General features: G+C 44.1%; 1 protein-coding gene across 1 annotated transcript in view; it reads right to left on the bottom strand.

Moving 5' to 3' along the window:
• The window catches only part of LOC114065120 (putative uncharacterized protein C1orf196), a gene marked incomplete at its 3' end in the record, with an annotated part of 45,397 nt that overhangs the window by 17,565 nt on the left and 4,902 nt on the right, over window positions 1-22,930 (bottom strand). The gene's annotated exons all lie outside the window — the stretch shown is intronic.

Here is a 22,930-nt window from a genome sequence, read left to right as displayed (position 1 = left end):
AAAAAAAAAAAAAAAGAAAGAACACACGTGGAGCTGAGCATCAGTTCTGGGGGGACACTGGAAGGTAGGATATAATTCTGCATCTGGAAAGAAATGGAGAAGATCTGTTCAGACTAAATATCAGCAAACCTTCAGCAGTAGCAGGGCAGAATGTGCTGCTGCTTTCCAAATATGAGGGCAGGATTCCTACTAAAATTCAGCCAGGGAAAAGGGTGGTGTGGAGGGGTTTATTAGATGGTCCCCAGCTCCAGGTGAATTTGGGACTCTGGACAGGTATTAAGACAATCCTGATTCACTACCAAATATATCACCCCGTGCCCAACATTTAGAGGTAACTGATACATCCAGAGGAATATTAAATTAGTGCTTGCTCACTGCCCTGTTCTCCTGAACCACAAACCCAATCCCTGCTGCCTGGGGATCACTTCCCTAACCTTCCATCACCCCTCTGGGGTCAGCAGGAGTAAATCATCCCACGTTTAAGTACATGAGCTGTCCCCAGCACAGGGGAAAGGAGCTCAAAGGCACGTGCTTCTCCTTTAAATGATTTCTGCAGCACTTGGTGCCTGTGGAGATATTTATGGCTGAGCCTGAGGTGGATTGAAGTTGCTCCCGAGGTCAGAGCCTGCCAGGTTCCCTTTCTGCAGAGGATGCTCCATCCTTTGGATTGGGAGCAGTCCCCTCCATCTCCCTGCCACTCACAAGGAATTCATTTACTGGAAGGAAAGAAGTGCTGGCACTCATAGAAATGTCACTTCTTTCTACATTGTTGGGGTTTGGGTGGGGGTTTTTTCCCCCTTCTCTTCCATTTATCACCTTGTAAGCACTTGACCCCTGAGAAATAAATGAACCAAAGCTGTCACATCCTGGAAAACATTCCAGGCATGGAGATGACACCAGAGTTCAGAGGGAATGGGGGAGAGCAGGAATTCATAGAGATGAGCATCTTCTCCAAGAAACCACCAGCTTCATAAAAACTTAGGGATGGAGACATGGAAAAAAGCAAGGGCAGGTCCCCACCCCAGAACTGCCCAGGAGCTCCTATGGGGATCATCCCCCATATTCAGGACGGGTTCAGCTGAAACTCCTCTGTGAATCACCTCAGAATTCAGAGGAATCAGCATGGACTGCTGCAACTGCCCCTTCCCCTGTATCCTGATCTCATGGTGTGTGCACTACAGATCAAAGTAAAGAGGAATAAGATGAAATTTAGAGAACTTTTTCACTCTATTCTGCCCATTCTTGTCTTATTTTTTTGTGAAACTTGTGAATCTGGCCCTGTGTGTGTCTCTAACACCCATTCACAGTCAGAAGGGTGTTTTCCTTGACTGTGTTGCTTGACTTGTGTGACTAGAGGGGTTTTTCAGTTCCCAAGTGCATTGTTTTGCTGATGATTTCCTTGCCAAACTCAGTGAGCTTGCTCTGAGCTTCACCCCAAGCCATGCTTTCTATTCATTCTTCTCACAAACCCTCCTGCTGGCAGCACCCTTCGGCCTCCCAGTAAATCACATTTATTAAAAAGCAACGAGAAAGGAACCCACTTGAAGTTCCTCGGCACCTCCTCTAACAGTGAGAGCGAGCAGAGGCCCAGAACTTTGTTTCTTTTACTTTTACAAACAGCATACCAGAGGCCTGACACCTTTTTATAGCATCAGTGTGACCTCCCAGACTTCCCTCCAGCAGTGACTTCATCCCTGAGCAATGCTGGGGCTGTGGAGCCACCAGCACGAGGGTTCAGCAGTGCATTAAAATGCAATATTCCACGGGCTGTGATTTATGGGCTGTCACTTAGGGCAGAGTATCCTGCATCTTAATTGGCTGCTCCTTTCCAGCTACTTGGTTTGGTTGGGAGATAGGAGATTTTTCACCCACCATAAATTTCCACGATAAGACGGATCTCTGAAAGGCGAAGGATGTAAAAGATGTAAAAAAAAAAAAAAAAAGAAAGCAGACAGAGCTGCATCTCTTCACAGTCTCCCTGTGCAATGCATGAGAATGTATCACAGGAAATAATTATGCCTTTTTCTTCGCCTAATTTACAAGTCTCAGGGATTTTTCCCTGATGGGATCAGCTCTTTAAGTCCATAGAAAAAACACCCCCAAAATGCACCTTTGCAGCAGCCCCAGGGAGCTCAGAGTCAGCAGAAGATCTCTAAGAGCTTCACAGTCTCAGAGATCATCAGCTAATTACAAAAATCCACCATAGACCCACTGAAAAATGAAAGAAAGCTCCAACTTTTGATTTGCCTCATGCCTGACAGGCAACATGTCACTTCAGGTTATAAGATGCTTAAAAACTCTTAAATCAGACAGAAATACTGTGTGTGTGAGCAGTGTCCTCCTTGAAGTAACTTTAATCTTCTTCAGCCACATGGATTTTCAGTTAAAAACTATAGATTTGAAATTACAAACACTGTGCAGATCAAAGAAATGCTTGTCCAACATGAACAGAAAGGAGTTAATTGTACAGATGATGGTTCCAGGAGTCAATTATAGGGCTGTTAATTACAGATCTGTACTCAAAACCCATTTCTGACCCATCCCATGGATAAATTACGTGGGCTGTGTGTTCCATGACCTTTCAACTCCCATTCTTCCCATGACATTTTTTTTTGTTGCCTTCCGAATTTTCCTGTATCTGCCCAGTTCCAGCCTGGTGTCATTAATTCACCGAGTGCGGCCCCACTGAGCCTCACCCGGCCGGGACAGTCTGGTTTTGGGGCAAAACACCAGAAAACGGGGGGTTTGCTGCGGTGGGTTGGACAATCCCCCCATCACTGACACTTATCCCACCACCACAGAACCTTCCACTCGTGTCTGAGCCTCCCAGAGCCGAGGGAAGGTGTTTGTAAATGCCTGTCCTTCAGCACATCGATTTCCCCAGAGCTGTATTTCTCTGCCTTGTCCAATGACTCTCCACAACCCAAACATTTCTTTTGTATTGATCTAGTCTCTCTGTTAGACTATTTGATTTTTTTGTTGTTGTTGTTTGGTTGCTTAATCCTTACGATATTGATATTTTTTCAGGCTGGCGGCCAAACAAAACCTTTGGAGACACATGAAGTACATACTAAGGGTCTCATCTCCCAATAAATTAAGGGCACAAATTATACACCCAAATCTGATGAGCATGTCATTACAGATCACACATTTTGGCACCGTGGTGCTTTACAAAAGAGACTTATATTCGTCTGTTCTTGCGTGGAATTTCAAATTCCAATCAGCAGAACCACAGAGGGGGATTATGTTACCTTGGACTTGAATTCAATTGTGGTTTTAATTCTATTAAAACTCCAAGCTTGCACAATAAAATGATTGCATGTATTTGATTAGGATCTTAATGACATGTTTGCCTATTACTATAGCTGTTTAAAACTTGAATAAGCTTTCTATCCCTTGGAAAATTCGGGGAAGCAAGATGGTATTTATAGTATTGAGCAGAAGTTTAAATACATAAAGCACTAAAGGGAATAGAACAATCCTGCCACAAAGACAACATTTTCTCAGAGTCCTACTGAAAAAAAAAAAAAAAAAAAAAAAAAAAAAAAAAAAAAAAAAAAAAAAAAAAAAAAAAAAAAGAATTAACTGATACAAACCAAACCCACTCACTTGACCTCTGAGATTTGCAGTGGTCAGTTTGATTAGACCATTAAAAATTAAATGTTAATATCAGTTTGAGTAAGATCCCTGTGTTTGGGAAAGAGCATGGAGAGGTGACAGACCTGTAATGCCACAGTTTGTGGCAATAAATAGCTGTTGACCTGGCAGGCTGATCCTTAAGTAAGGCTCTGAGGCTGCTCCTACTTGCAGACTATTATTAGCCCTGGACAGTGTCCTGGGGCTCCTTAACTGCAGTCATTGACCCAACAGAATCCTGCTCTGAGCACAGAGAGCAGTCAATGCACATGATACCTCCCTTGCAAACTTAATTGGAAACAAGGGATAAATTAACTTGTTTCTTTTGCTGTTTTGTGTCCCCTTGGATGCTGCAAGTTCCAAAGTGCCAAAAAAAAAAAAAAAAAAAAAAAAAAAAAAAAAAAAAAAAAAAAAAAAAAAAAAAAAAAAAAAAAAAAAAAAAAAAAAAAAAAAAAAAAAAAAAAAAAAAAAAGGTGAGGTGTCTGCAACGTGAGATATCAGGGAGGAAATAATTAATAGTTAATGGAAGTAAATGCTCTGAGGTCCAGGATACTTCAAACCTGGTGAGTGGCATCCCAAATTTAAGTCAGACTTAAGGTTGAAACATGTGGCTGTAGAGGGTTTATTGTCTCCTATGTCCCTAAGAGCCAAAACTTTGGGCAAATCTGAGAGCTGACAAAAGCTGAGGAAGCAAGTCCATCACTATTCAAAGTCTTTTTGTTATTGGAAAAAGCCAGCAATGATGCAGGTCATGCCCAGCTCATTAGTGGTGTGTCTTGGGTGCTCAAAGGATCTCTAACAGCTACAGATCATGTTCAGAAAACATTTAGTTTACCCATAATCAATTTAAGATCAAATATTGAGCAGTGATTGCTGAAACTCAAGATATGGAATGGTCAGATAAACATCCAAAGCTCAGTCCCCAGTTCTAGCAGATATTTCTTCCAGAAAATGTGGCACAAGAGTTAAGTCTTTCTTGCGGAAATGTTATGTTCACAACAACTCTATCACCTCTGAGGGCTCCTGCTCTTCTCTGACCTTCTCAGGTGGGCTCTAAACTCTTTTTTTTTCCATTCCTGTTTCAGAGACAAAGAAAATCTAAACAAATGAACCTCAGGTTTTCAAAGCTTAGCAAAGGTTCAGGGTCACTCCTTGGTCTGTGCAGGTACATCAGTCATCGAGCTTTAATAACTCAGATTCTGTGCTAGGCACTATTTAAAGCCAGAGAAACCCAAAAGACATAAATCCTCATCAAGTCAACTGTCCCCTTTTTCTTTCTGCCACACACAGTTTTTGCCCAGAGGTTTTGTTCACAAAACAGCCTCAGCAAAGGAAATCACTTCCTCCATCCCTCTGTTGCATCTCCCCACTCTACATTTTTAATTTAAGTCATCAGAAATGTAAGGAAAGAGGTCCAAGGGTGGGTAATTCACAGAGCCAGGATCAAGTCTTTAGTATCCCAACTCAAAAATGAGCTGAAAAACAGCAAACCCCCCAACCAGAGGCAGTTCATAACCAACACCACAGCGATGCAGAATAATGCAATAAACTGACCCCCAAAAATCACCCACCTCCTCCACCCACAGAGCAGCAAGAGAAGACCCAAGGACAACCAGGACTTGAACAACAGAACAACCTGGAGCACTCACACCAATTTTAAGAGGATTAAACAAAGCTCTCTCCTCCAGAGACTCCAACAGAAACTTCCCCAGGTTGGAGGGATACACTGTGAAAAGCAATTTCATTTCTTCCTTGGCATTTATAAGTAATAAAAGCAGCACCAGCCACTTTCCAGAACCAACTGTGAGGGTTTGCAAGGGTATTTCTGGGATATGTAAGACTTGCACCCTCCTTTACAATTTCTTTCCAAGCAAGGCTCTGCTCCTCTAGCTCCCAGCCCATGGTTTTCATAATCAGATCCTGGGGTAGTATGGAAAAAAAAAAATATATATATATATAAAAATCCAAATCAAACAACTACAACCAGTATTTTAAAGTATTATGGCAAAAAGGTTCATCACAAGGTCAAGTTGGACAGGGTTTGGAGCAACCTGGGCTAGTGGAAGGTGTTCCTTCCATGGCAGGGGGATGGGACTGGATGAGCTTTAAGGTCCCTTCCAACCCAACCCATTCTAAAACTTCTAATTCAAATCCATCCACAGCTCCTCACACAGAGCACAGCCAGAAGCTACTCCCTCCACCTGAACTAACAGCAAGAGACTGATCTCTAACACAGAATATTTTTTTTTCCTTCCTGTGCATTTTTAATGCAGAATTCACCACAAATCTGGTCACCATGATTACTGAGAACACACTCCCATGATGGGAGGATTGTTCCATTAACCCTCCCAGCTCTCACAGGGGTAATGAAAGCAGCAGGATGGACTTAATCTCTTACCACCCAGATGTCTGATGGCTTTAACTGGCCTTAATTACACTTTAATTACAGTTACAGTGAGCAATAGTTGAGATGCTCTGTGGCTGGCAGATGTGTTTGTTCAGCTATTACTATTAGAATTTAAATCTGTTTCATTGCACAGATTGCTGTGATGTTAGAAAGAATTAAGTATCCAATTAATAGCACCCATTAATAGGTGGATAACAAGGGTGGCTCCAACTACAAAAACAGGATAAAGAACATAGAAAACTTACAGATGACTAAGGTGAAACTCTGCCATCTGTTTCCCTGGTCCCTGACCGTAGTTTTGTAGTTGTTTTTGAGAACCTGGCCCTCTTTTGCTGTGTAAAATAGAGAAGATGTTTCCCCTTTCAGAGTATTTCTATTCCAAGGAAAAGCCAAGGATGCAGGAGCTGCCAAATGGAATCTGGATGTGAGAGATTATTCTCGATAACAACCAACAGAGTCACCCAGAGAGAATTTGGAGCAGAAATCTGATTTAGCCCTTTGTTCAGGAGGAGCCTGGGGAGAGGAGCTCCACCAGAGCAGCCTGAACATCCAGCTCTGACCACCTGCCTTCTGCAAGCCTTGTGAGGAACATGCAAGACACTGAATCAGATTTTTTTTTTTTCCTCTTTTTTTTCAGATTTTGAACTCATGCTGTCCCGAGGCTGACAGCACACCTGCATCCTGCCCTGCAGTTCTGGACCACCTGCACATCGATGCTGCCACAGAGCACACACAAAAATTATATCTGGGATATAAAAGACAGGTTCCCCCCATTTATAATTAATGACACGCCAACAAAAGCCCGTTGTTGGGGAAAAAAACATTTGCAAGCATCTGGATGCTTAAACAAGCACCAGAGGAAGTTCATTAATATAGAAATTGAAGTTAATTAACTAACTGATGGTCTCCTCTGTTCCATTTGCTTTAAAGCCATCCACATCCTTCCCTTGGTCTACTGACTAGCTTTATTCAGCTCCAGTTACTATATCAAAGTGATATATTCTGCTTACAAATTCAAGGCAAAGCCCATTTATCTATTACAGAAAGGAGAATGGATTTACATTTAAATGGGTGTTCTTCATGTATCTAATAACTCAGTTGAGTAATCAAAGAAGTACAATCTAAGCAGGAGCTTCTCTGTGTTTGGCATTAATAAAGCCCCCAACATTCCTCCACACGTTCCTCATTTGTTCCTTTCAAGAGAATGGGAAAGCTGTCGTTCCCCAGCTGCAATCAGCCAGCAAGAAGGTTAGTTGGGAATCAAACAGGCTGCTTGCTTAGGCTTCTGTTGCAGTTAAAAATCCAGCCTCAACAGGAGAGCAAGGAATTGCCCTGGTGCAGGCACTTCCATTCCTTTAAAAAAGTGAGTAAATAGTGCTTCAAAGGCGTGAAGAGAAGTTTGGCAACGAAACTGTGGCCACTCAGAGCAGCAGGTATTTTGGGTTCACTGCACTCAGTGAAAAATTGCAAAGGATTGAGCTGGGCTGATCCAAGCAAAACAATTTGCAAAGCGAAACGCACTCTGGAATAGGAAAAGGCAGATAGGAAATAAAATTCAAAATTATGGTAATCAACTTTTTAATTCCTTTTCCTTGGGCTACACTTGAATTATCTAAACATATGCAGGGAAATGTGCTCATGCATTAAAAAACAAGTGACTATTAGCCGATCCAAAAACGTGAGTCATCTTCCTAATGAATGGCTTGAAAAGCACAAAATTCACTATTAAATTTTGGGCTATAGTGATTCCAATGGCAACTCAACCCCAAAAACCTATCAAAACCCAAATCAAAGATAAGCAATAAGAAAGAAAACGCATCTGAATGGAGACACAGAGGATTCCACGCTCCCTCGCTCGTTGATTATCAGCCGACTTCTCACCGCAGCCAGAAGTTCCAGGAGCTGAGGAGGTCTAAGAAAGCATTTAAATGAGGAGGGTTGGGAACTCAGCATGTTCCTGTTGCTGTTTGACTGCAGGGACTGTGCAGCTTCCCACCATGTAGACAGCAGATGGTCTAAATAAGGCTAATAAAGATACATTAATGTTTCTGTTGCCTTCCTTGTAAATAAGATTTCCCCGTGGGCTCCTAATTTATCAGCCGGTTTCTCTGCAGCTGATGGCCACAGATCCCAGAGCTGGGTGTGAAATGTTGAGGTCTGCTGCACACATCCACCACCTTGGCTTCCTTGTCTGCCTTTGGGGGAGTGTTGCCCACAGCGAGGATTCTGCTCCAGGAATCCCAAATTTTAGGAGAAAGTCTCACTGCTCTCTGGTGCAAACCTAAGCAGGGGGCTTATTTGCTGCTGAGGTCTCGGAAAGTTTAGATTTAGAAACCAGTTTGGATAACCTGTTTGAATTTCTGTGTTCTCCCAAGTGCCCACTGCTGGGGGAATGTGCAAGAAAAGCACGGAGCAGTCTTGCATCACTTGTGCAAGGATGCTTTTCACCCCCCCCGGGTTCTTCCCCACCTTCTCCTGCCTTAATGCAAAGCAGAGGCACTGGGAGAACCCCAAACCACCTCCTCCCTCAGCAGGAATGAGGAGGGGAGAGCAGGGCAGTGCCAGCGCTGGAGGAAATGCCTCCAACAAACGAAAACATGATGTGCTAAATAAAACCAGTGCCATTATCAGCTCTGCTTTCCACCTGCAATTACAGCACATTCCAGCTGAATATTTTTTCCTGGCAACTGAAGCAGTTTCATTACAGCTTAAACATCTGACAAGGAAGCTGACTGCAGGCTTGTGAAAAGCAATTATTTTGGACACTGATTACTTCCCATGCAGGCAGAGAGTGTTGTAACTGCAGAGAGCTGGGAAAGACCACAGCTCTGTGAGATGGACTTCAGTGTCTGCAGGAGTTAATTAATGTTGGGGGGCGAGTAGGAAGAGAGAAACTCTGCAAACACCCAGCTTAACATTCCAGTTAATTGACATGAAGTAACTTAGTATGTTTAATTTAAATGCAATTAATTTATTAGGGGGAAAAAAAAAAAAAAAGCCAGCCTAGAGACAGATAGCTGATGCATCTGGTGCAACAACCAGAGCAACATCAAGTTCCCATAGCAACATATTTGTTAGAAACAAGGCAAACATGCTTAGGATGGTGTGGGTTTGGTTTTAAACACCCGAGTGACAACTGCACCAACAGGACTCAAAATATTGAGATAGAATTGGCAGACTTAAGAAGAGCTATGAAAGACTCATTTTCTTCGTTGAAGCTGAGAGGGCATTGCAGTGAGAGCTGAACTAAGTGTTGGAAATGCAGGTGCTGATGTGGGGAACTGCAAAACCAGCTCAGCACTGCATTGCATCAGTGCTGGTGTCTCTGTTGTGGGTCCTGCACAGCTCAGCCACAGCAAATTTTGGCATCCCCCTGCTGTGGACAGAGGTCACTGCATTCATAGCTGCCTCAAGGCAACCTTGTGTTGAGGTTCAAAGGCCTTTAAAATGACTTCATTAGTTAGGAAGAGCCAAAAAGGCACCAAAACCCGAAAACCTATCAGACACTGTTAAAATTGGGGGGTTTTTAATCAGTGAGTCACATCCAGTGCTGTTCCAAAAAACATGAGGAATCCTGGCACACCTGAGCTCACATATTATTATTATTATTATAATTTTTCAAAGAAGGCTGCCTGGAGATTTAGTTCCCTAAAGCCTTCAGCAGACACCGTGGTGTCTGTGTGTCACCGTGTGTGTTGGGCACTGAACCTCAGGAGGCTTAAGCAGTTTGCCCAAGTTGAGCAGGAGGTTCACAGAGTTCCATGGACACACCTGAGCCACTGCAGCTCGTTCTTCATCCTGACACGAGCTTTAAAAACGGTTCGAGTCAGAACCGGAACAAAAAAAAAATCCTTTAAGTGGCCAACTTGTGTTGTCCTCTCAACTGCTTTCAGAACAAAGAGAGATAAATTGATGCTCTGACCTTCCTCAGGGGCGTGAGACAGTGATTTCCTTCCCCTTTAAATGCCATTAAGTGGATGTGACATTCAGTCAAGATCTTATTGACAAGTGAATATTCCCCACGCCCGCTCAGCTGCTGGATGGGGGATAACGGCAAAGGGAGCTGCTGCAACACTTCACGTGCATTTAACTACTGGATAAAACCACTGCTTAACTTTTTAAGTTCCAGCTGCATCGTAAAATCTGGCCCTTTCCTTCCCTCCTCCTTTAAAAAGCACGAGCACTCCCCTAAAATCAGGTTTGAAAGGAAATGCTCATCCTTGTGCTGTTCTGGCTCATTAATTATTTACCAGCACGTTCCAGGCACAGCAGCATCGATTGCAAATTTGTAATTGAGGCTGACTTGTATTTTGCACTTAAAGCAGATGTTTGTATCCTTTGTGTCCCTTCCCTTCATAACACACTGAACCTTCCTTTGAATCGTTTAAGATCTGACCAGAGTATTCAACAATCACTTTGATGTGTGGGTGCTACCACGAGCTCAGCTGCTTCTCCTCTGCCTGATTTCAGGAATGGATCAACACAGACTCCAATATCAATGTTTTACTGAGCAAAGCACAGTTGATTTTCAGTTGTTTCCCCTAATGGCTGTGATTATCTGCTGTGCAGAGGCTCCTCTACGCCATCCTTGGCTTCTCTAGAGATGATACCACAGAAAGATAAAAGGCCAGAGGGTAATTATACAGCTTTTCATTTCCACTGATCTCAAAGCATTGGGTAAAACACATCAGTGCCTCCTACACACACACACGAGACAGCTCTGAAGATTCACCTGGTAAAGAGAGAAAGGAAAATGCTGGGTTTTCTTTCAAGGATTAGTATTAGAAAACTTTCTTTTATCTCCTGGAATACTTTGATTTTTGCAGCTAACCTGTTAGCTTGGCTGGAGAAGGATCTGACAAACGAAAGAAGTCCCTCTAGGAGCGTGCTCCTGTTCCAGCAGAAGTAGTACAGACAAATTTTGGGAATAGAACCACAACTGGGATGGCCACTTTTGCACACAGAATCATTTAGGATGGAAAAGACCTCCAGGCTCATCCAGTCCAACCATTAACCCAGCACTGGCAGGTCCACCCCTAAGCCATGTCCCTGAGCACCCCATCTACGTGTTCTTTGAACACTTCCAGGCATGGAGAGTCCATCACCTCCCTGGGCAGCCCATTGTAGTGCCTGATCACCCTTTCAGTGAGGAAATGGTCCCCAAGATCCAACCTAAACCTCCCCTGGCACAATTTGAGGCCATTTCCTCTTGTTTTGTCAGCCATCACCTGGGAGAAGAGTCCAAATCCCACCTGGCTGCAACCTCCTTTCAGGGAGTTGGAGAGAGCAAGAAGGTCCTCCCTGAGTTTTCTTTTCTCCAGAATATTCTCCCCAGCCTTCAGACAAACTTGAGTTCCTGAGCTAAAACCCCAGGAATACTTTGTTCTGACTTTAAAATCACAAAGAAAGGCCTGAACACTCAAAGCTCCTCAGACAAGGACAGGGGTTGGATTTTTTTTTTACCCCTGTTTTATCCCTTACACCAGTTAAAGAGAGTCCAAACTTGCTGCACAGCCAGGGTCGTGCCAAAAGTAAAAAAAAAATAAATAGCATCTTTTGCTGACAAATTCATCAGATCAGAGCTTTTCCCACTCTGGAATAAGGAGGTGCCTTTTTGCCCAGGTTGGTTTGGGATTTACCCTCCAAGAGGCCAACACACAAGGCTGCAATTCCCAGGCCAGCTGTCAGAACGAGGGAGGGGGATAAATTCCCAGCCACGAACACACCCACACACAGATCTGTGCCCCACATTTGAGCACATCAGCCCAGAGCTGTTGTTGCCTCTTACACCCATAATGGCTGTAATGTTTTCAGCCTCAGCCACGCAGATGTTACTCAGACTTCACACACCTGCTCCTCTGCAGTTCAGTGGCTAAACAGTCCCTGGAATGAAGGGCTCTTAGAGAAGGGAACTAAAAAAAAAAACCCCAAAAAAAAAAACAAACCAAAGAGAATGTTCTACCTTCCCAGAGAAACAAAAGTCAATCAGACTTGCAACAAGGAATCGTAACAGTAGGATTTCTTTTTTTATATAATGATTCTGTTACTGGGGTATCTGGAGGGGATAATCAATAGAAGACAGTTGCTCTTTTGTGATGACATCACCATATGGAGTAGCATAAAGAGGATTTCTTCTGGTGAGTTTGGAGCAGAGTAACGGGCATTTGTGTCCTTGACAAGAGAAAGGACAAACCCAGTTATCTAAACCACTGCATGGCTGAGTTTTATTACCTGGTGTCTCATTTGATCCCTTCCAAATCCAAGGCAGGAGGACATTTGTAAAGTCTCTCGAGAAGGATGAGAAGCTTGGATTGAGGAGTGTTTATTTTTGATTGGAAAATAAAGCACAGCTTTGCTCCAGACCATTCTCACTCCATTTAAAAACAGTGACTGTTACAAGGTTAGGACTGTCATCAAGCCCAATGTGTTTCTATTGATGATACACAGAATTAGCAAAAAAAAACCTTAATGAAAAATCAACATTTGGATAAGATAAAAAAAAAAAATCCAAAATAAGAAAATTCTCTGTAGCTCATCAGCTGGCAAAATACACATTTGCATTTCTTGCTCGCTTGCAACATTTCCCTTTCTTTTTCCTTCTGTAACTTAAAAATGATGAAAATATGGGGTTGGATTCTCTCTTACATTCAACAAGACCCTGTGGTGTTACCAGACTTTAATTTGGTATTGTAGGTAAAAGGAGGAAAGAAGAGAGTGAGAAACTGAGTAATAACAACCATGAAATAATAATATTTAAAGGAAAAAAAAATGGAAGGGCTGGTGATTTAGTAATTTTTCTTACAGTTATGTGAAATAATCTAGTGAATTAAAACCCAAAAAAAATCTGGAAGGCAAAATGTGTGTCTTGGGGGGACACAACAGCATAAACTCCCCTAGTTCAGCATCACCTCTCTCTCACCTGGGGAGATGCAGGTGCTACCCCTGGAGTGCCCTTTGGCACAGCGAGGCATCTCCAGAAGCACCAGGGAGAGATCAGAATTCTCAGCAGAATCCTTCAGAGAATTACACGGGAACCGGATACAACTCCCCTTTTTCAGGAAAGAAAAACGTCACCTTCGGTTCTCCCCGCTCTGTTCTTTAAAACATGAGGTTTTGCAGCGTTCAGATCCCTCCGTGCCGCACATCATGTACCCGAACGATTACACAAACGCTGACTCGCAGAACATCAGCCCCTCCCTCCCTGCCTCCCTCCTCCCATCACCCGGTGGCTGACAGACAGATTTAGATTCACACACACCCCAAGAAAGCCAATTTGAATTTCCAATGGGATGCAGAGCCGAAGTTCCCGCAGTTTTACTGGTGGTGTGTGTGTGCCTGAGAGGTTTTTAGGAGGGAAAAGTAACGAAGTGAAATACTTCGCTGCTGCTCAGAGCTCGATGCTTGAACGGGCTCCAAAATGCCTTGCCTTCAAGCAGCAAAAAAGCCTCTTAAATAAACTTTTAAACGACACGGCTTGTATATCCTCCACCCAAAACAGAGGGAAATGAGTTTATAGCGAAACAGCCTCCAAAAGTTACAAGACTCAGACTTGTCGGGAAGTTTTCTGACCACATTTATTCCAGTGCCAGGCTGGGATACACCACCATGGAACGAGGATGGGCAGCATCTGCTGGGCTGGATGAGCTGGGTGAAGCAGGATGTGCCGTGCTGGAGTCTCTCCACCCGTGGGTGAGGAGATTTTCCCCCCTGCTCTCTGAATATTTATGGCTCAAAGCCCAGCTGTGCTGGAGCCGCCCTGTCTGCACGTTCTCACCCCCAAATCCCTCCAGATTTCACCTCGTGCTTTTTATTCCTTCTTCAAAGAGGAGGAGCCACCCCAAATGCAAGTTGGTTTGTGTTGAACAGCCTGTACAGGGTGAAGTAGGGGTGGTGTAGCACTGGCCCTGTATTGAACCTCAGGACCTGAAGTCACTGAACTGCAGAATTTTTGGGGGGGAGCTTTAAACGTGAATTTCCCATGTCTTGAGCAGCTGTGACTGGGTTATTGTAATGGTGCAGGAAAGGATGGAGCTGCACATCCCAAATAACAACACTCAGATGGTTGCATGGTGATAGCACGTGGAAATGATGTGCATTTGTTACCAGCACAGGTTACATCTCCAAACCCTGCTCTGTTTCCAAGCATCTCGCATTCAGAGCGTCGCAGCAAAGGCAGGAGGGGAAATTTCTCTGAGGAGAAGAGCAAAACCACCTGATTTTCCATGTCATTCAACAAACACACCATCTCTGCTGGCACCCCACTGCTGGTGTTCCCAGAACAACAGAGGAGATGCTCCACCGACCCTGCTGCTCAGTGCTCCTGTACAGCCTGAGCAGCAAAGGGGAACCAGAGCTGCTGGAACACTTCCAGGACCTTCAAGGACCAGCATCCTTACCCAATACCTCAAAAAACACCTGCAATAGTGTTCATCCAACAGCCATTTAAGGGGGTCTTACGTGAATGATAACATAAGCTGCTGGAAGCTAAACAAAACATTTGGGTGCAAAGCTGAAGAGATAAAACATCCAGGCTGAAAAAAAGAAAATACACCTAAGAGAATTTTCTGTAGCCCTTCATTTTCCCTGAATCACAGTGAACTTACATCTTCAGCTCCATCAAAAAGTTTTACAACTCTTTGCATAATTTTCTATACGGAATAATAAAGTAAAACAGTGAAGCTTCAAGCAATTGGATAGAAAGACATAAATCATGCCATGCAGGGTGAGACATCAGCAGTAAAACAATAAAGGATATTTGCAAAATAAATACAAACAAAAGAAAATCTATTTATTAAATTAATTGGAAATTCAGCACGGAAACAGCTAATATTTGCTCAAATAAACTTGCTCTTCCATAAAGATTTGAGATTTATTCCAAGGGCTGATATATGTATATACCTTGACAAAAGGTCTGACCGATTTGGTCATATGCCCACAGGCTGTGGAGTTAATTATGGATAAGTTTACTTAATTATTCATCCATTTATTAACCACACCAGCCCCGGAAAATAAGACAAACACTCTTCTCCAAACACATTACTCTCCACCAAAACACAACAACCCTCGCACCTCCTTCCTCGTCACGGGCTTATTCCTGGTTATTAAAGGGTCACCACAAGTGATCCTTGAGAAATATTTTGCTACACACGTGAAAACAGACCCTGAAGGGCAGGAATCTCACAGTGGACACCATTCTTTCCACGTGCAAACGCAGGGAGCCATTCCCCAGCCCAACAACCCCCTCAGCACCCAAGAACTCCAGGAGATCAGGGGTTTGAAGCAACAAACCTCCGTTACAAGAGGCATTTTCAATAAAACACCAATCCTTCCTCGTTTCTGCTGCGGTCTGGGCACCAGGGCAGGTTCCTGGGTGTCGTGGTCCCTCCCCACTGCCAGCTTTGATAGGAGAAGGTGGTGCTTTATCACTCTGACCTTTGAGTTGCCTGGACCCTGCTCGGCTGTTCTGAGCAGGAGAGCCCTGACATCTGGGTGATGGCACTGCAGAGCTCACAGAACACCATCAGGCCACGAAAAATCACCATCCAGGTGATGCGTTAGACAGTTAATGGCTCAGAAAATGGCACATGGAGTTTATTTCCTAACAAGAAAGGTCGTGGCTGATTCTCGGGCTGCCAGCGGAGGAGGGTGAGCCCTGGCCTCAAGTGCAACAGAAAAACTCAGCAGGTCAAGGCAGCACCGACTGATCTCAGCTCTGCTTTGCTCTCAGGGCTGATCCCACCCTGATCCCACCACTGATGGCTGGAGAGGGATGTTTGACAGGGGCATGGAGTGACAGGACAAGGGGGATGGATTCACACTGACAGAGGGCAGGGTTGGATGGTTATTGTCAAGAGATTCTCCCCTGGGAGGGTGAGCAGGCCCTGGCACAGGTTGCCTGGAAAAGCTGTGGATGCCCCATCCCTGGGAGCGTCCAAGGCCAGGCTGGACGGGGCTTGGAGCAACCTGGGCTGGTGGAAGGTGTCCCTGCCTGTGGCAGGGGGTGGAACACCACAAGTCCTGTTTTTTAGGTGTCCAGTGCAGCTCCCCCCTGGCCCAGACCCTGCAGATACCAAGGGCTCCTCTCACACACACAAGGCACATTTTCCCTGTGCCTGCAAAGTGAAACAGTGTCTCTGTACCTACCCAAAATGACGAAAAAACCCTTCTTTCCTCAGGTATTCTGCTTTAAAATGGGAAGAAACAAATAACTGTTCATCAAGAGCATTGCTTTATTTATTAATCCCTCATGCTAGTTGAGCTAATTAATTATGTAAGAGTCACCAAAAGCAATTCCCCAACAGGATTTACCACTGAATTATGAGAGTAATTGCTCACTGGAACTTTATTTAGCTCAAACCTCTTCTCTGGCAAGAAATTCTGTGTGCAGCTTGGCCTAAGCTTCACTCACAGGATTATGTTTTGGGGTGAGTTGTTCTGACCTGGGTGGCTCTGTCTTCCCTTGTGGAGCTGCAAGGAACACCAAGCAGGAATTTCATTTTCCTTGCATTTACTCATGACACAAAGGCTTTTGGTCACACTGTCCTGGCATCCATCCTAAATCCTGCAATAAGCACAGTGTGGGTGCTCCAGGCTGATTTGAGATCATCTCCTCTAATATGAAGCTGAATTAAATCAAATTGATGCAGCCCAGAAGAATTTTCAAGGTTGTCTGCGACATCAAATAGAACTTTTACTCAGGGCACAATGACAGAAAAACTCAGACGAATTTGGACTGATCCCCAGAAACATGAAAGGCCCTTGATGTGACTCTTGTAAGAGTTACAGTTTCCCAAAATACTTTTTATTTCCATGAAATGCCTTTTTTACAAGAAAATGGCAGGTAACAGCTATTGCTAAGACAATACTCATTTTTCTTTTTGGATTTTAAATGTTCACTTTGAGAGACTTCAACTCACAGAACTAAGGAAATTCTCACAATAGAAAAAGCCACCGATGCAAAAGCTCTGATTTTAAAACTTTTATTTTCATTTCCCCCCCCCCCTGCAGGTGAGATCACCAGCACATCATCCTTACCACTGAACATTTTCTGGGCTCAGATTCTCAGGACAAATTTGATTTATATCAAACGTGACCTATTTGATAAACCAAATGCTGCTGCTTGTAATCATCAAATTACATTAAATCAGCCCAATTACCCTGAAATGAGCCTGAATCTGTACAGATTAGCTAATCTGATAGAGTTACCATCTCATGAAATCAGATTGCAGCCAGACAGGCCCCATCCAGCTTTGGGATGTCATGAGCTACCAGCAAAGGGCTGAGAGCTCCATGGTTGGTGTGGAGGGATGGATGGAGGATCAGTGGATCCATCAACAGTTTTACACCCATAAACTCAGACAAATTCGAGTCAGGCTGGAAGGGAGCTCAGCTTTGCAGTGTACTCTGCCTCCCTCTCCTGGCCTGTTCCCAGGAATCCTACAAATCAGCTGCTTTTGGTGCAAAGTGAACAGAGAGCAGCACGAGCCACATTGGGATATTGGTCTATGAAGATGTGAAAAACCTACAGATGGAAAGGCTGGAGCCCTGGAAATCCTCCCCAATCCTGTGCTGAGATTGCCAAACCCACACTTGCCATGACCCAGCAAAAAGAAAGAGAACCAGCCCAGCTAAAACACCAACAATCCCCCTTGCAGACCACAGGGGGATCAAAGCCCAACAATTCCTACTCGTTCTTTCTTAAAAGAAACCATCACAGCCCCATTCCCTAGATAATCATTTTAAATTTATTACTAAATGCCCTCCCTAAGGGAAGGAGAAGGAGGGGGAAAAAGCATCAATCTGAGCCATGATTGTCTAATTCAATCAAGAGGAATGAAGGCAGCAAACCTGGAATGAAACATTCCCCAGCTCAGGGAGAGTTAATCATCAAAAATCCTAACAAAATCCCTCTCTCCTCAGGGAAAACAGAACATTCCTGGAGTGCACTCAAACAGCACTGGGCATTCCCAGGTAACTGGGACCAGCTGGGTTAGAAAAGCTGGAAGAGAAGGGAGGAAAAAAAGAGAGAGAAAAAAAAGACAACTAAACCCCTGTTCTACTCACAGGAAAAGCAGCAGCTGCAGCCCAAGTTTGGGGTTTGATTTGGATAAACCTAAATATGTGATTAATGGCTGGCCATAGCTGGAATGCAGTGAAATGCTCAAGATCAATAGCATAATTACCATTAGATGCAATTAGTTAGATCCTTGAGAGGCTCATTTGTATTTTAAACTTTCTTGTGTGTCTTTTACCCTCCAGGCTGGGGATTATGTTGACTTGGGTTTTTTTCCCACGTGGTGAACATTAAGGTGTTAAATGGCAGCAAGACACCCCATGGAAATGCTGGCACTAATTCCATCCAGCTCTGATTCTCAGGAATATTAAATTTTAAATAAAAAGCAGAACTCCATAGGAAAAAAAAAATAAAAACTCACAACTGAAATGCCTTCTCTGGGGTTCCTAAACATGTATAATAAATCTTCACAGAAGTTAATCCCATTTAACCAGCTGTTAATGTTAAATTACCCTTCTAGTTCATTTACAGTTTGCCTTAAAGATAAAAGCTGCCTTTTTTTTTTTTTTCTTTAATCTGCAAAAGCAGCATTTTGCAATTTGCAGGAAACAAATCCCACCTTATAAATCTGGGTAGCTGGCATTTGTAACTTGATGTGTCTGCTGTACTTTCCACATTATTTACTATACCCTTAATTCTTGAAGAGGGGGGAACAAGAAAATCTCAACTTCCAACTAAGAAATCACATCTATTTGTAGAGGACATTCAGAAATCCAAGTCAAAAAAGTCTTGTCCCTACTTATTTCTTTTTTTAAAGCAACCTACTCAAGCTGGGGCTGCCCATCCCAGTAGCCTGACTCGAATCCATAGGAATTTGGGATGATGGGTCAACTGTTTTTCAAGTCAGTGTGTTATCAGCATCTTAAATACACAGAAAATTGATCAATAAGCTGGGGAAGAACAAACTGCTCTCAGGTCTGCAATGGGCCACTGGAAATGTATTCCCCAAGCTGAATATATACATGAAAAAGCAGGGGAAAAAAAGGGAGGAAAGGAAAAAGAGGGTTTATGCTTCTTGGAGAATTTTTTGTGCTCTATCTCAGAATACCTGTCAAGAAACAGATTTAAATTTTTTGTGGCCAAAGCTTCTTTTACTTTAAAGCAGGTGCCTGACAGGGAATCAGGATCCAGGCAGGAGCACTGCAGGTGACACCAGCCAGCAACCAACCACCGGGGGTCAGCACCACAGCACCAAGGACACTGATGTTAAAAACACCAGCTTTTCTAGGAAAACAGAATTATTCAGGTCGTGGGTCCAACCTGGCCTTGGACACTTCCAGGGACCCAAGGGCAGCCACAGCTTCTCTGGGCAACCTGTGCCAGGGCCTGCCCACCCCCCCAGGGAAGGATTTATTCTTAATATCCCCTCTGTCCATGTGAATCCATTCCCCTTGTCCTGTCACTCCATGTCTTTGCCAAAAAGCCCCTTTCCAGCCTTCCTGCAGCAGTCCCAGCACCATCAGTCACCGTTCCTCAGGGATATTCCTGCCAACCCCCAGGCTGAGCTGGTGAGTTCTGCAGCCACTGAGGCAGATTGGAGCCTTGTTCTGGTGTCTGCAAAATCCAGCTCGTCACAGGCTCCTCTGTAAGGGAAGCTGAGCAGCTCAAACCAGGGACAGACTATTTTTATCCGGGCAGGAAGATGCTGCAGGGAGAATCAAACTTCTTTTTGCTGCAACTCACAGCATCAGATGCCTTTTGTTTTGCTGAGTCTTGACAGGCACACTCTGAATTCCCTGGAGTTCAACTTATTTACTTTTTTAAGCGTTGGGGCTGAGGGGCAGCTCCTCCAGCCTCCTCACAAGAGACACACGGAATAGAACACCCCAGAACTGCCTTGCCCAAGGAACTGGTGAGCAGGGGGGGGAAAAAAAAAAAAAGGAATGGTGGAAACACAAATAAATTTAATTACCTAGAACTTGCTCTGCACACCAGAGGCAGCACAGCCCAGCTGACTGGGTCATGCCATTAACCATAAACATGCAGTTTGCTCCAGGGTCACCAGCTCTGGCTGCTGTGCTGGGAGCCCTTCAAAAGGGGCTTTTTGGATCAAGCCTTACAGGATAATACTGCAAAAATGCAATATTCCTCATTTGCAACCCATCTGCCACAACCCTGGGGACACTGCAGCATCATCTTTCTCTTCTGCAGGGAACCTGTTTTCTCTTCACACAGAGGTTTGGTGATGCTACATTTTCATTCCCAAAACTAATGGGATCAAACACGTTTTCCCTCTTCAAACACAGGTTTCCCATGTTTAAATTTCATACATTAACATTTTCATTCCCAGCCAAGACAGCATATGGGTATTCTGAGATTGTATTCTGGCTCTGTGGGAATGTTTAGCTTTGGGAGGGTTCACATCATTGCATTAACCAGGACAATAAAGCACAAAGGCAATAACACCTCAGCCTCATCCAGCTGATCTCCAAATAAAAATGCTGATGGCCTGGATGTGTTCTTGTAAAACACTTTCATTATTTCACATCAGAACTTAGGAAAAATATCCATTTACACGACTCTCAAAAATCCCCACCTACCAGAACACAGGATAAAGGCAGAGCAAAGGCAAACACTTTGCTTCATATCTTTCATCCCCTTTTCCTTCCCATTAATGCATGGCCATTAAAAATTACCTCCAAGGCCTCCACAGAAAGAATAATAACTAATTCCCGTTTGTAGCTGCAAATCCAATCGCACGCACGTTTTTCAGTTCATTATTCTGCTGTCATAAAAACATGAGGGTTGCAATTGCAGGGAATTATTACATCCATATACTTTGCTCTTCAGGAGCATTAATTGACAAAACCAAATTTGTCCATCAGAAGGGCAGACTGCCCATAATTGAATCAGGAGTGAATCAGCTCACAAGTGGTTCATATACAGATGGTGTAATAATCGAGTCTGTTGAGATGACAGGGAACGATTTATATTCAATTTATGCATGAAAAATATGTTCAATATTTTCTTTCTGTTTTCTGTTGTTGGTTTGGGGTTGTTGTTTTTTGTCAGAGACTCGATGGTTTATGACAGAACATTTGGGAGAAGCTTCTCCTTGTTGTCTGAAGGATGAACCCCTCCTGCTGTGCATTTATATAAATAGATGTAGGTACAAGTACATAATTTCACAGTTGATGGTACACCCATGGTCACTGCTGCTCCCCCCTCAGGGGCTTGGGCTGGTTTTAAGCAGATTAATCACATCTACAGGGGACAAGGGACAGAGGAATTACAGCCCCACAGCTCTGGGCACCTCAGCTCCCAAATGTGCCACCTGTTCAAGCAGATCCCAGAGGTCCAGGGTTCTACTCCAGGAGGAAAGCATCCAAGGAAATGTGGATTCAGCTCCAGTCCAAGTCCAGCTTTCACCATCTCTTTAATACCCACACTCCCTACACCCCCATTTTTGGAAAATACTGTTTTTCTCCCCTCTTCCAAGCAAGTACAACCCATCATCCTCAGGACACCAGCTGCTATCTGGCCATCAGAACCATCTAATTTCTGCTGCAAGAGACCCCTGACCCCCTGTCTCAGCCAGGCACTGCAATTCCAATTCCCAGGGGCTTTTCCAGTCTGAAATGAAGCACAGCAGGAAATCCCCTCACAGATAATGAACCCTTCAGTCTCTCAAACCCCACTTTGCCCACTGAAATTGTGTCTTCATTGCTCTCTCCTGCGCTTCTCATTTATATTCCTGAGTATTAACAAGTCCTCGTCTGTGGTGCCTCTGCCCTTCAGAGCCCTGGGGTCACCTGCAGCTTCCTGAGCAAACAGCAGTGGCACAATATTTGTGGGATTCAAAGGATGATACTGTAAAGGAATTAAAGGTATAGACAGCAAGGACACTGTTGTCCTCCTGGGAGCACAGGGCTACCTAATGAAGTGAAGAGAGGGAGATAAATGTCACTTCTTTTAATCCCTAATAACAGCTCGTTCCACTGGGTGGAAGAGGAAAATATTAGTGATCTTCCCATCTCATTTCTGTGGCCCCTGAATCTATTCAGCTCAGGCAGGAGCACATCACCTGTCAAGGAGCATTTTTACTCTATGCTTTTCTGGGAAGAGCTAAATGACATTAATCCAAGTGCTGGAGAGTATCAGATTATCCAGTTCTCACCTAAAACACAAAACTGCAGGGGCTCCTGGAGCAGTTGGGTTCTGATACATTCCTTGTCATCTCAGAGAAACAGGGATTTGGTTTTGACAAAAGTGATGCTTCTTTCTACACCAACACACACCAGGTGGAAGGGGCTTGGAGCAACCTGGGCTAGTGGAGGGTGTCCCTGCCCATGGCAGGGGGTGGGAATTAGATGGGCTTTTTAAGGTCTCACCTGACCCAAACCATTCCATGCCTGAGCATCCCAACTCACTGATGTCTCACCCAGGATGTCAGTGGTCCCCCCACCCAGGAAGACCTTGGGGGATCACCAAATCCACCTCACTTCACCCACCTGATACCCACTCCTGCCCCTTGCTTTCCCAAACTAGGAAACCTAACCCCAGGCACAGTAATTAACCCAGACTGTTGAATCATATTTGAAAACATCTTCGCTATCCACACCCCCCCCACCACCACCTCTTCTCCTGGGAGAGCAAATGAAACAGCTTGTTACCATGAAAGATTTATTACTGACTAATGCACACAGGAAACCTGATGCACTAAGTACCAGGGAACACATTCCCAACCCTGATTCTGTGTGGTCTCAGACCTACAGATCCAAGCAGATTTTTCTGCTGGCTGTTTTTCTTCTTGTTGTCCTCGGGAGGAAAGGAAAGCTGTCACTGAAGGTTTAATCAGATGCTCTCAGAGCTGG

Source organism: Empidonax traillii, unplaced genomic scaffold, assembly GCF_003031625.1.
Source record: "Empidonax traillii isolate 1590-97213 ecotype Southwest subspecies unplaced genomic scaffold, ASM303162v1 scaffold623:size392626, whole genome shotgun sequence".
In the NCBI taxonomy this organism is placed as follows: Eukaryota; Metazoa; Chordata; class Aves; order Passeriformes; family Tyrannidae; genus Empidonax; species Empidonax traillii.
The sequence above is the reverse complement of the archived record's forward strand: the minus strand, read 5'-3'. Positions and strand labels throughout refer to the sequence as shown.